The 13,330-nt window shown below is 43.3% G+C and overlaps 1 protein-coding gene and 1 pseudogene across 15 annotated transcripts in view; one reads left to right on the top strand and one right to left on the bottom strand.

Annotated features, from left to right (window-relative positions):
- Positions 1-13,330, top strand: part of TENM2 (teneurin transmembrane protein 2) — a 3,817,113-nt gene that overhangs the window by 3,598,187 nt on the left and 205,596 nt on the right. The window lies entirely within an intron of this gene.
- On the bottom strand, positions 275-382 carry LOC120360441 (small nucleolar RNA SNORA40; annotated as a pseudogene).

Genomic DNA, 13,330 nt, shown 5'->3' with positions numbered 1-13,330 from the left:
CAATGGTGGGTTTTAGGAACAGAAAGACCAATGTTAAAGGTTAGGTGTGACCGAGCAGAGAGTAGTATTTCCCCAGATATGGGAGTCATACCACTCTATGGCTATGTGTAGGGTGTGTACGTACTTCTGTATCACGATAGTTATGTGTATTTCCATATATCACAAAAACCTTAGCACATTAAGCTTTTTATGTCACAGATACTACTTTGGGATGAGGCTAAATTGATTAAAGTTTTTAAAAAATAGATTGTGCTTTTTTCTTTCTCTTTTTCATAATATTCCTTCTTGTATATATAAAAACTCATGGGTTGCAAAAGATGATTTTTTTGTACCTGTCTGTAAGTCTTTGTTCACAAGTCAAACAAAACCAAACACAAGTGTTAAAAAGGAGATTGACATGTTTACCAGGATGGTTTCAATCTCTTAACCTTGAGATCTGCCTGCCTTGGCCTCCCAAAGTGCTGAGATTACAGACATGAGCCACTGCACCCAGCCAAGCTTGGAATTTTAACATTTAGTTGAACATGTAGCAGTAAAACCCCCATACATTATTGTTAATGTGTGACTTTTACACATGTGTATACACTCATGCACACTTTGACATACAGTATCACAAATCTTTATCTAAACTGAGTTTTATAATTTAGAAACCTTTGGAAATCATGCAGATAATACAGTGGACCTGCCACATATGAAGAAATCTAAGGTTTGGGCCATCCCCTCCAATCCAATGTCTTCCTGTTTTTCCAGTGACATATTCAATGCTCACCCTGAGGGACCCCTACAAACCATACAGAGCCATGAGTTCACTTTACTACCAATTTTTCTCAAATTTAAATAACTGTTTTATACTTGCTTTCTGGTTTCATAATTGAAGAAACATAATTCTGTCCTGTATCTTGAAGTGTTTGAGTCACCTGCTTTCTATGACGTCCACTTCCCTTTAGCACACGTGCCCTCCAGAGGTTGGCTTGGACAGGCACCAGTGTAAACACATCCCACATGTTTGTATATGTGCCCCATGCCATGTGTGCAAGGACGTTTAGAGCAGCACTGTGTGTGGACCGTGCTGCAAACAGTGCCCCATGCCACGTGTTCAAGAACGTTCAGGGCAACATTGCAGGTGGATGGTGGTGAAAACAGTCAAAATTGCTATCAACGATGAAATGGATACATTGTGACACTTGCATACTGTAGAACGCTGTGCTGCAATAAAAATGAAGGACTTTGTAAAAAAAAAAAAAAGGAGATTGATTTCTAAATGCAGTTAAGAAATAACAGTCTAAGTGAAGCTTAGATTTTAATGTAACTATGGTTAGGGAAGCACCAGAAGTGTGGTTAAGATACATCTATATATTCCTGGCTCTGGCTCTTAGTAGCTAGGTGACTCTGGGAAAGTTATTTAATCTCTCTAAGTCTCAGATTTCTTATGTGTAAAGTGAGAATACTTGCTACCTCAAAGGTGATTTTTTTTTTTATGATCAAATGAAAAATGTCTTAGGAGCAGGTAGTAAGAATTCAGTAGATACTGTTTATGACCATTATCATTATTATTATTAGCCTGGCATACTCCCAGACCTCAACTAATTGTAGTTTTTTAAACAGAAGTTTTCAAGCCATTCCTTCATTCAAATAAATATCTCTTAAACACTACCATGTTCTAAAGCTTATGCTGGCTGAGGAGATACATTCGAAAGAGGGGAAGGAAGACACACTCTCACCTTTCAAGGTGTTCATGTCTCAAAATTTGGTGGGGGAGGCCAGGCCTGGTGGCTATAATCACACCTGTAATCTCAGCACTCTGGGAGGCTGAGGTGGGCGTATCACTTGCGGTCAAGAGTTCGAGACAAGCCTGACCAACATGCTGAAACCCCATCTCTACTAAAACTACAAAAAGTAACCAAGAGTTGTGACATGTGCCTGTAATCCCAGCTACTTGGGAGGTTGAGGCAGGAGAATGAATCTCTTGAACCCAGGAGGCGGAGGTTGCAGTGAGCCAAGATGGCACCACTGCACTCCAGCCTGGGTGAAAAAGTGAGACTCTGTCTCAAAAAAAAAAAAAAAAAAAAAAAAAAAAAAAAAAAAATTGGAGGGGGAATAGGATGATCAATAAATAAGTAATTACCATGTAAAGCCATAAACTCTGTAAGTGGTATGATTATAAATCCAGGGAAGGCCAAGCATGGTGGTTCATACTTGTAATCAGGGACTTTGTGAGGCTGTGATGGGAGAATCACTTGAGCTCAGGAGTTTGAGACGAGCCTAGGCAACATAGTGAGACCCCATCTCTACTAGAAAAGAAAAAGAAAGTTAAATGACCGGGAATGGTGATACATGCCTGTAGTCCCAGCTACTTGGGAGGCTAAGGTGGGACGATGGCTGGAGCCAAGGCAGCAGAGAGCTGCAGTGAGCTATGCTTGCACCACTGCACTCCAACCTGGGTGACAGAGGGAGACCCTATCTCAGAGAAAATAAATAATCTAATAATATCCAGGGGGCGTGGGTGAGGAGATCAGCCTAGATGAATCCTGTCAGCCACAGTGGTCTAGGATCTGCTCTGTGAAGTGTGTTCAATACAATTGAAGAACTGAATTAATTTACATTTAAAAACTGAAATGATATAAAATATTTTTGTTCAGCACATTTTTATTGTTTTGGCAAGATGATATTCACTTTAACTGTTGAAAATTCAGCATCTGAATTGAGATGTGTTGTAAGCATAAAATACAAACCAGATTTTGAAGACTTAGTGCAAAAAAAGATCTTTTTACTGTCTCATTAAAGATTTTTATATTGACTTCATATTGATAATATTTTGGATATATTGAGCAAAAGACATAGTATTAAATTTATTTTTACTTATTTAATGTGGTTACTGGAAAATTTTACATTTCATAAGAGGGCCAGATGCAGTGGCTCATGCCTATAATCCCAGCACTTTGGGATGCCAACGCAGGCAGATCACCTGAGGCCAGGAGTTTGAGACCAACCTGGCCAACATAGCAAAACCCTGTCTCTACTAAAAATGCAAAAATTGGGTGGGCATGGGAGTGCATGCCTGTAATCCCAGAGCTACTCGGGAGGCTGACGCATGAGAATCACTTGAACCTGGGAAGCGGAAGTAGCAGTGGACTGAGATCACGCTGCTGCAATCCAGCCTGGGCAACAGAGAGAGAGGATCTGTCTCAAACAAACAAACAAAAAAGACATAAGTGGCTTGTGTTTTATTTCTATTGGACAGTGCTGGTTAGAGCAGAATGCAAATGACATTCACAGTAGAGAACTCCTCCAGAAGATGTGGACACTTCAGAAGAGAGACCCAATTTGGGTTACCTTGGACAATTCTTTCTGACGGATCTAGAGCAAATCGTAGAGGATCTGAGGGCACTGATTCAAAAGCTGTTTCTAGGTCTGCAGAAGAAGAGAAGTGCTTCTGAAGTTTCGTCCTAACTATAGGACCTTGCTAGAGCTGCCAGATTTAGCAAACTTATAAATTAAAACCTGGCAACCCTAGACCTTGGGTATGTTATAGAACTGCAACAAGACTTGGTCTTTTCATCTGTAAAATTAAGATTAAAAAAAAGTACCTGCCTCAGGAGTGTCTTGTAAAGCTTAAATGAATCAAATAAGACTAGTAGAAAATGCATGGAAAAAGTTTAGCCTAAAAGAGCTAAGCAATAAAAACAAATTGGGGAACTTTCCAAACGTGCTTGTTTCTTTAGCTCTGAGCATGCAGGTTAGGGAGATCTCTCCCAGGACGGTGTGAAGGGAGACACCAGCCCCTACCTGGAAAAGTATTAGGTTAGGCCTGGCTTGGGGACTTCTGTAGAGTTAGGATCCGGCATGGGAGCATAGCCATAAGGAGGAGGAAGGGGCATATTATGACCATGTCAAATGTCATTCTGCTGTCATTGCAATGCCTTGTATAAGCCAGAAACGCTATAGCAGTCTGCCGTGCTACTGCCGATTGACAGAATCATGTGCCTTCAGCACCAAAGAAATGTGTGTGACTTGAGTGTCACTTAAAACCCTTAAAATTAGCTCTCTTAGGCTGGGCGTGGTGGCTGACACCTATAATCCCAGCACTTTGGGAGGCCAAGGTGGACAGATCACCTGAGGTCAGGAGTTTGAGACCAGCCTGGCCAACATGGTGAAACCCCGTCTCTACTAAAAATACAAAAATTAGCCAGGCATGGTGATGGGCACTCATAATCCCAGCTACTCAGGAGGCTGAGGCAAGATAATCTCTTGAACCCAGGAGGCAGAGGTTGTGGTGAGCCGAGATCAAGTTATTGCATTTCAGCCTGGGCAACAAGAACAAAACTCCACCTAAAAAAAATATATATATATATATGTGTATATATATATATATATATATATATATATATATATATATATATATACATACAGACATATATATATATATGGCTCAAGTAAATTGTCACAAATTCTAAATAAGTCTAATACTGTCATTTATCTAATTGCAGATGAAAATGTAGTTCTTTTTTATAGGTGTAGATAGCTTACATTCCAAAAAGAAATTATCCTCCCCCACCCCACTTCAGATTAGCTCTTTTCTCATAAGAAGTTGACCGTATTGGCATTAAGCATACCAGAGGCTGAGGAGGACTGCCCCATTGCCTGAGTTTTCATTCCCTACTACCTAGTCAGGCCCTGGGAGACAGAACTAATATTTTTTAATGTGCTGTTTCTTTCCATCAGAATCAAGTTTTAAATGTTTCAGGTTAGCTATATGAAATCCACTTAACTGAAAACCATTTGCAAGAAAGATCAAATCCAATTTGCTAATACAGGGCTTTTTTTTTATTTCTGAGTTTAAAAGAATCTTGAGCTAACCATGTCAAAAATTAAAAATTGAAAAGGACTCTGGCAGCCTCCCCATGTGCCTAATTTGGCTTTGCTGAACAAATGACCAAATTGGAATGAGAATTACATACAGGATTTGCTCAACATCCTTACTTCTTCAACTCATTTCTCACTCCTGGAAAAGTACCAAGTTCGCATGCAGGAGGGAGCATGTCTGTATCGACCACGATGGTGTCAGACCAGGTAGAAATAGAAAAATGGTGATTTTAGATTCTAGCTGTGAATGAACTTCTGCAGGAGAAGAAATTTGTCATAGAAACTCAATTTAACGAATGTAGGATCAGAAAGGACCATAATGGTCTTTTTTTGTTGACTAATTTTATGAATAGGTTGTTTTGTTCATGCCCTACCTTGCTAAGAGGAGTAATAAAAATATTAAATGGGTAAGAGGAGGAGGCTTCTCTGAAGTCCACCTTTAATAAGGCATTGCATTGCACATAGGCACCAGAATTCTCTCTTTCTTTAAGGAGATGGAAGAGGATGGTAGAGAGAGCACCTGAGAGTCAAAAGATCAAGGTTCATGGCCAGGTGCAGTGGCTCACACTTGTAATCCCAGCACTTTGGGAAGCCAAGGCAGGCAGATGACGAGGTCAAGAGGTCAAGACCATCCTAGTCAACATGGTGAAACCCTGTCTGTACTAAAAACACAAAATTAGCCAGGCTTGGTGGCAGGCACTTGTAGTCCCTGCTACCCGGGAGGCTTAGGCAGGAGAATCGCTTGAACCCAAGAAGCGGAAGTTGTGGTGAGCCAAGATCGTGTCACTGCTCTCCAGCCTGGTGACAGAGCAAGACTCTGTCTCAAAAAAATAAAAATAAAAAATAAAAACAAAAACAAAATCAAGGTTCAAATCCTGTCTCAGTTAGCCATTAGCTGTTGTGACCCTAGGCAAATCATTTTACTTAAGTAAGGCTCAAGGTCACCATCTATCTATACAGCAAAAGTCTGGACCCGACATAATTCTTAGAATTATATCTCTATGGGGAGAGGTATAATCAAACTGACCTTATAGGGTGGAGAAGGTGCAAGGTGCAAGGTTCATATGTCAATATGAACCCTGATTGACATGAACCTGGCATGTATATCCCAAAGATTCAGAATAGGAAGGTCCTTCCACCTTTATACCTGGTTCCTCAGGCCCCTCCTGGCCTGTCCGCCCAGTTTTAGGCTGCCTGGCTATGGACTCCAGAGTTCAGATCAGAGGGCTCTGCGGGAGCAGTTTGTTGAGGGCTGCTGGGGACATGGGAAGGAAAATGAATCCCAACCCTCTCCTCCCTTGCTCGCTACTACTGAGGGGAGAAGTGTGCCCTAAGAATAGAGTATCTCGGGTGCCCTAATTGGCACACTCTGACCCCTTTGCCACTCCTCCTTGCAGAAGGCTATTTTTCATGAGAGAGTTCTTTCTCTTTGTTCCAGCACGCATTGCACATCTACCGATCGATATGACATCTTATCCTCTAAAACATTCATAATGTCTGCTTCCTAGGATTCCGGTGGCCGCGTGCCGCGTGCAGCCTGCGTCTTCTTTGCTTTGTAGTCGGTGGTCTCGCGGATCTGCCCCTCTTTAAAGGGGCTGCTGGTTGCTGTTCTTTGAGGAAAGACAAATATTGTTTGGGTTGTCAACAGTGAATGACAAGCTCGAGGGGGAGAAAGATCCATTTAGGTGTAGATGTGTGGATTGTGGGGATGTGTTTCGTTATCAGAAAAGCTTTTAAAATCCCAGACCGTGATTTATTTGGTTGAATAAAACCTACCGATATTATCATTCTCTAAAGGTATTTTGATCACATGGGTCCTTTCTTGGAGAAAGAAAGGCTTTTATTTCTTACCCAGGAAAAATTGCAGCAGGAATGGGGTGGTCTGGGGTGGGAAATGACACCCTGTGCGGCTAAGGGCTCCAGGCATGTGTTTATCTGCATGAGGCTGAGCTGACCTAGTGGACAATAGGATGCCTGACTAGCATCGGCAGTCAGGTACGTTCCTGGCCACCCTGCGCAAGGAAAAGAAAGTGGCTGTGGGCACATGTGTCTGTCTTGTGTATTGATCTACCCAGTGATGCTGAGAGGTAGGGGGTGTGGTTAGAGGTCACCTCGGCACACCAGACGCCACACACTCACGATGTCAACAGCAGCCACCTACAGTGCACCTGCCGCAGCAGATTCTAGGAGACAAGGGGAGGGACACCACCAGTCACGGGGAGCCCACGCATCCTGAAGCTGCAAGGAGGCCCGTTTGTTTTCTGCAAACAGCAATTGATTAATCTCATACCACCTCCCAAGCACTGTACCATCCCGAGCCTGTCATGAGAATAGATTAATGCTCTGGTCTTTCCCAGTGGATTCTTCTTGTCTCAAGAACACACTGCTCCCTGGTCTCAGAGCTGCCTCACACAGCTATCACCTTGTTCTCACCGCAGACACAAAGGAGGAGACAGAAAGCCTTGCTACTTTTGTAAAGGGACTAGAAATAGGAAGGCAGCAGACAAAATCCTTGCTGAGGACAGTTTTAGGACTGGGGCGGGAAGATTTGAATTCCTGTAGAGAGGTCAATGCAGGTGTGTCTCTCCAATGCCCCCTCTCATTTTAGTGGTCCTGCCATGATTCTGGGATTGTATCTACCTCTCATCCTTCCTCTTCTCAGTAATTCCTGAACCATAAGCTTTGCAACCATTTGGAGCTGCAAGCTGGAAGTTGGACGGAGGCTAGTAAGTTTTCAGAACATTCTCAGGAGAGAGGTGCACAAATCCCATTACTGTTAAAGGGATTTCTGGGTGTAGCTTCCATGCGGTGCTTTGAAAATTCATTCCACTCAGTGTACTGCAACACTGTCTTGGAGAAATAAGAGAAATCACTTCACCAAGGCGGTTAGAAAAGGATTTTTGGTAACCCTTTAAGATTTAAATTGTTAAACTCCTTTTAAGACTGAAGGCATTTCCAAAAATGTGATCCTGCATGGTTTTATTTGCGTCTCTGCTTTCAGGCCGAAGGTGATTTTGGCACTGATGGCATTCCTAAAAATAATATCATTGATACATCGCAGTGGGCCCCCTCCTCTTTGAGGAAAAAGCACTGTACTCAACGGCACCCCCAAAGGATGACAAGCAAACTGACAAGGAAACGTCACCAAACCTATTGCTGACTGGCACACTGGCAACTGCAGTTGCCAGGCAGATTTATTTTATGTGGACAATGGTGGTTCAAGTTCAATAGCAATCTAGTTGCCAACCAAGGACATATTCATCGCGGCTAACGGCTGCGTATAAAGGGAAGTGTGCATTCATTAGTGAGCCTTGACAATATTTAGTAAGTGATTCTGTAGCCTGCCTGTCCTGTTCGGTCTTGACTAAGTAGTGGTTCACTTGGAAGCCTCCGAGGGCCGATGTCCTCGAGTAGGAACTCTGAATGGAATCTCTAGGAGGCCATCTTGGGAGTTCAGAGCTCTGACTCTGAGGTTACATGTGTCTGGGTCTAAATCCCAGATGTCCCACTTACTGGCTGAGTGGTCTTGGGCAAGTCACTCTCTAAGTGTCATTTTTTTTTAACTATAAAATGTAGATTCTGTTACCATCTGATAGAGTGAAAATGGAGGGGGGAAGATGAGCTTTCATCCTTTTCAAAATCCCCTAGTGTCATGGCTTCTCTTCCAAACAAAAGGCAAAGCTCCCCAAAGACAGCTACTCCTTCACTCTGTCTGTCCCTTCACCCACCACACCCCTTCCCACCAACTCCACTCCCCTTTGGAGTGGTCTTCCCCAGACGTCAGCATAAACTGCTTTCTCGATTCCGTTACGTCTTTGCTCAAATATTACCTATCAGAACCGCTGTCCTTGACCAGACTACATTAAAGAAAAAAAAGAAGAAATTTTCAATTCATCCCCAACCCCCGAGTGCCCCTGAACCCTAAACCCGGCTTTTCACTTCTTTAGTTTCTACACTTGCCTCTAGAATGTAGATTTCATGATGGCAAGGATTTTGTCTTGTTAACTCCTTTACTCCTGGTGCCTAGGACACACCTGACACCCAGTGGGTGCTTGGTAAACACATGCTGAATGGTAACTTATGAATACATGCTGCAGGCAAGTCGTGAGCCCAATACCCCCCACGTGGTCAAAATGGACATTAATTGTCACTATCACCATTGAGTAGACCTATTCGCATGTGTTAATTTTCACTGCTGATTGCAAAGGGCCTTTGCAGGTTGCCTGTGCAAGTTCAGGGTAAGCAGTTGTGCATGTTAGCCCTGATTATTCAACTGTGATTCTCTCTTCCCAGCAGGGGCACTTTCAGAATCAGTACATTTCCCCCAGGAGCCCCGCCATTGTTGACTTAATTGGCTGGTGCAGAGGCAGGGAGACCCAGCCCTGACCCTTTCTGTCATCCTCCCTGGTCTCCGAATGAGCTCTGCCATCCTCTCTAAGGCCCTTGTGAATCTGATGGCATGCTAAGCCCCAAGACCCAGCAGGCATGGCTTTCTCCTCCTGATCCCTAAGCTCCACTTGGCCTGAAGTCTTCCACTTTCAAAGGGAAAGCCCAATCTCCTCCTCGGGTTATGTATCGACAAGGCTGATCTTTAAAGACACTCCTGCTCCTGGGGGCCTGCTCAGCAAACACAGAGCATCCGTGGTCTCCATGTTTGCCCTCTTTGACAAGCAGGGTCTGAGCAGCTCTCTGGGAAGTATTGCTGACATATTGATTGACTCCCTTGTCAGGTTGATCCTCTGCCAGCCAATGAACACAGAAGGTTCTAAGTGGCACCCAGCAGGGCCCACACATTCCCTAATTACTATTTCAGACAACCCCCATTCCAAGCTGCCACTTTTCTGGGCCTATAATCTCCCTGTCCTGTGGTTGCAGCAGGATCCTCAGTTACTCGAAACCAACCCCACTCCCTTTCTCTGGCGTCACTCCCTCGGAGTATTGCCTTTGGAGCCCACCTGGCACAAAAACAAAGCAACTTCAATTTAAAAAAACACACCCTCACTCCAGGTAGGTCTGTTTATTATTTCTACTGATATCGGGGATCTGTGTGTGGTCCCGACATCCTGTCTTGGTTCCCTTTCAGAACGCCACGAAAGTTTTCTCCAATTGGCCAGAGGGATACTCTCAGAGTTTGGCTGCCTATTGTGTTTTAAGTGGCTGGCTTCCAGCTGCCACCTGGATTCCACGAGTTTCCACTTGGAGTCCTTCCCCATCCCATCCTTGGTGTCCCATGGAGCCCGAGGGTCTCTCTGAAGCGGAGCCTGTCAGATCATGATGAATTGTACATTTTGGCTGTCAGTGAGGGGGAGAAACGTTAGGGAGAGGACCTCCCAAACTCATTTCACTTTTGACCCTCAGAGGATCTGGACCAAGCCTCTTGGGATGAACTGTTAGAGCATTCAAGGTGGGGCAGGAGAGGGAGCCCCCCACCCCCCGTGCATCCAGGATCTCTTGAGGAGTCCAGCATTTATGTGAAATCTTGAGAGGAAGCAGCAATAACTCTGAGTACTCTGAGGTTTCTCAGCTTTATAGTTTTTAATGAATTAAATTTTTTGTAGAGATAGGGCTTTCCTATGTTGCACAGGCTGGTCTTGAACATATGACCTCAAGCGATCCTCTTGCCTCAATCTCCCAAAGTGCTGGGATTATAGGTGGGAGCCACCTCATCCAGCTCCGATTTCTAAGTCTGGCTCTGAGAGTAAACTAAAATTGGAGGTATTATGACATCATGTTTACAGTGCTGTTTTTTGTTGTTGTTCATAGAAGCAAATTTAGTGGCCCAAAGTATGTGTAATTCTCCCTGGCTGAGTTCCAGAAAGCCTCCTAACCCAATACAACCTAAAGGAATGAAGAGATTTGCTGTATAAATATGTCATTTCCTAGTTTACTTGTAAGTGAGTGTATCAGTCAAGGTAGTCTCAGACATGCTGCTCTAACAAACAACCCCAAACTCTCAGTAGCTTATAACAGTAACAGTTCACATCTTTACTCATGCTGTATTCTATCACTGGTCAGCCATAGCTGTAGCCTACATCGTCTTCACTGAAGACCCAGAATGACTGTGTGACAAAGTATGTGCTGAATTCAACAGGATGAAGAAATCTAACCCCTCTCGGGAAGGGGTGTGGTCATTCACCAACCCCAGTGAGTTTTATGAGTTTTGAAACGAAGATGAGATTTGCTGAGACTCCATTGCCCATAGAATCTGTAACCAGATCACTATAAAATATGAAATATGAAGCAGATAGCCACCTCCCACAGTAATTGCCTTCTGATTCTGAAATCCCCCTGTTATCAGTCTTCACAGTCAATAGTTTCTGCATCTGCAAAATGGGGATGATGATAATAGTACCTACCTCTGAGTCTTCAGATAATGCCTTTAGAATGTCTACTATGGTACCTGGCTACAGAAAAGGTTCAATGATTGGTGCTGATATGCTGATAATTAAAATATCCTTCCCTTTGCAAACTAATCCCTATTGCTACTAGCCCTGTTCTACCCCATCTTCTATGCCTCCGATGATGTATTTTTTAATTTATAAGCATATAACATCCTACAATCCAACCCCCCAAATCTGCCCCCCGTGGATCATTATCTATTCCAATAAATATTGATGAGGTGCCATTTATATTCAAGACACTGTCAGATCTTTTGGGGGTTGCAGATGTGTAACCTCTCTCTGGCCCTTAAGGAGCCATTATTCTACCTGTACAGGGAAACCTTTGTCAAAGGTAAAGGGAGAGATTGATTGAGAGACTGATTTCTCAGCCCAAGCCATAGAGCAAATCAGTAGCAGAATAAGAAATAGGGCTCTCATTAGTCAGGAAACTCATTTACTTCACAGCTCCCTGGGGTCTTTATCCTAAGGACACATTAGTCCCTCCCCACAGGCCAGAGAGAGCGTCTGGTTTTCACACTTAAGAGGGAGAAGGAATGGCTGATCAAAGAAAAAAAAAAGCCAACAAAAACCTATTTCAGACACTCCCAAAAAAACAAGAGAAGGTGGTTATACACCGATATAATTCTCACTTATTTACTTAATGTTCAATTCAACAACAGAAAATATGTCCAAACTTGAGTTTCATTTTTGTTGCTTTGCTGCTTCTGGGAGGACAGTTCTCAAGCTCAGCAGATTTGGCTTTTCCCCTTCTCCCACCTCGCTCTCACTTTCTTATTCTTCTTCTCACTCCTGGGGGTTGTCTGAGAAGTTACTGGTGTCCTCTGACCCTAACCCTTTCCACCTCATCTGCAGTTTTCTTATTTTCAGGATACCTTTAAAAAATAAAAATAAAAAGATGCTATGGAACCCAAAACAAAGAAAAAGGTAGGGAGGGGAGGCATCCTTGGAAGCAGAGAAAACACAGTTGCAGGGATGTCTCTTTCTGTTTAGTAACATCAGGGTATTGTGTGCTTGCTTTTCTCCCAAAGCTGACAGTTGCAATGTATTCTGCACCTTAGAATGGCAAGATAGAGTGCTGTAAGAGCAGAGCAGTTTTGACTAGCATTTGGGATGAGGTGTTAGGGAGGTTGTCGTCTTTGCCTGATGGGACCCACCACTCCTTCCATAGATGAAAATCAAAGCTTTGTTAGGTCTGGGCTCCAGTGGTCCCTGCACTACCTGTCAGTGTCTGTCTTAAGACCCTCCTTGAAAGAACCACATCTCCAGTGCAGTTGCAGCTGGCCCAAGGAGAGCTTCAATAACCCGACAATATCATTTTAAAAATTATTTTAAAATAGCTAATTCCTTGGCTCCCTTCACCTGGTAATTACAAATCAGAAGCTATCGTTATCTTGAAGCCACCACGATTAGTTCTCATTTCCTGACCTCTGTACAGTGAAAATATGTCATTATTTGAGGCAATGGAATCTGGTCTCTTCAAGTAAGTGACCTACATATAACGGATAAACTGCAGGAGAAAATTAGGTGTTACCTTGATGGAAAGTATACAGTAAGTGTCACTTACTCTTATTACTATTTATCATCTTGAGAAGTTGCAGCAGTGAGCCTTGCACTTCAGAAGAATGTATAGAAAGAAAATATGGTTCTAAGAAGAAGAGTGTAAGTGAAAAGCAGACACACACACACAAACACACACACACACGGACACCTTGCCACCTTCATCTGTGGCCGTCAATCTGAGCCATATTATTTGAAGATAGGGTTTTAGCCTTAATAGAATGCAGTCTGACTTTAAGTGGTGGTAGGCATGCAGAATTAATTGCCGTGTGAACAGTTTCCTAAGCATTGTTAATTGTGTTTCCTGCGGTTAACTGTTGCTGCCATCCCCACATCAGATTCCGAACCTTTCCCTGTCAACAGCCCTTTCTCTCCCGGTGACAGGAGGGAATCAACAGCGTCAACCTGTGTCCAGCTGAAATGTGAGACGTAGTTTGAATGAGAGACATGCAGGGGAATAAATTCCTTACTTATTTTCAAATGAAGCGTGTCTTAGATAAGGGCTTTGA

This window comes from Saimiri boliviensis, chromosome 20 (assembly GCF_048565385.1).
Source record: "Saimiri boliviensis isolate mSaiBol1 chromosome 20, mSaiBol1.pri, whole genome shotgun sequence".
In the NCBI taxonomy this organism is placed as follows: domain Eukaryota; kingdom Metazoa; phylum Chordata; class Mammalia; order Primates; family Cebidae; genus Saimiri; species Saimiri boliviensis.
The sequence above is the reverse complement of the archived record's forward strand: the minus strand, read 5'-3'. Positions and strand labels throughout refer to the sequence as shown.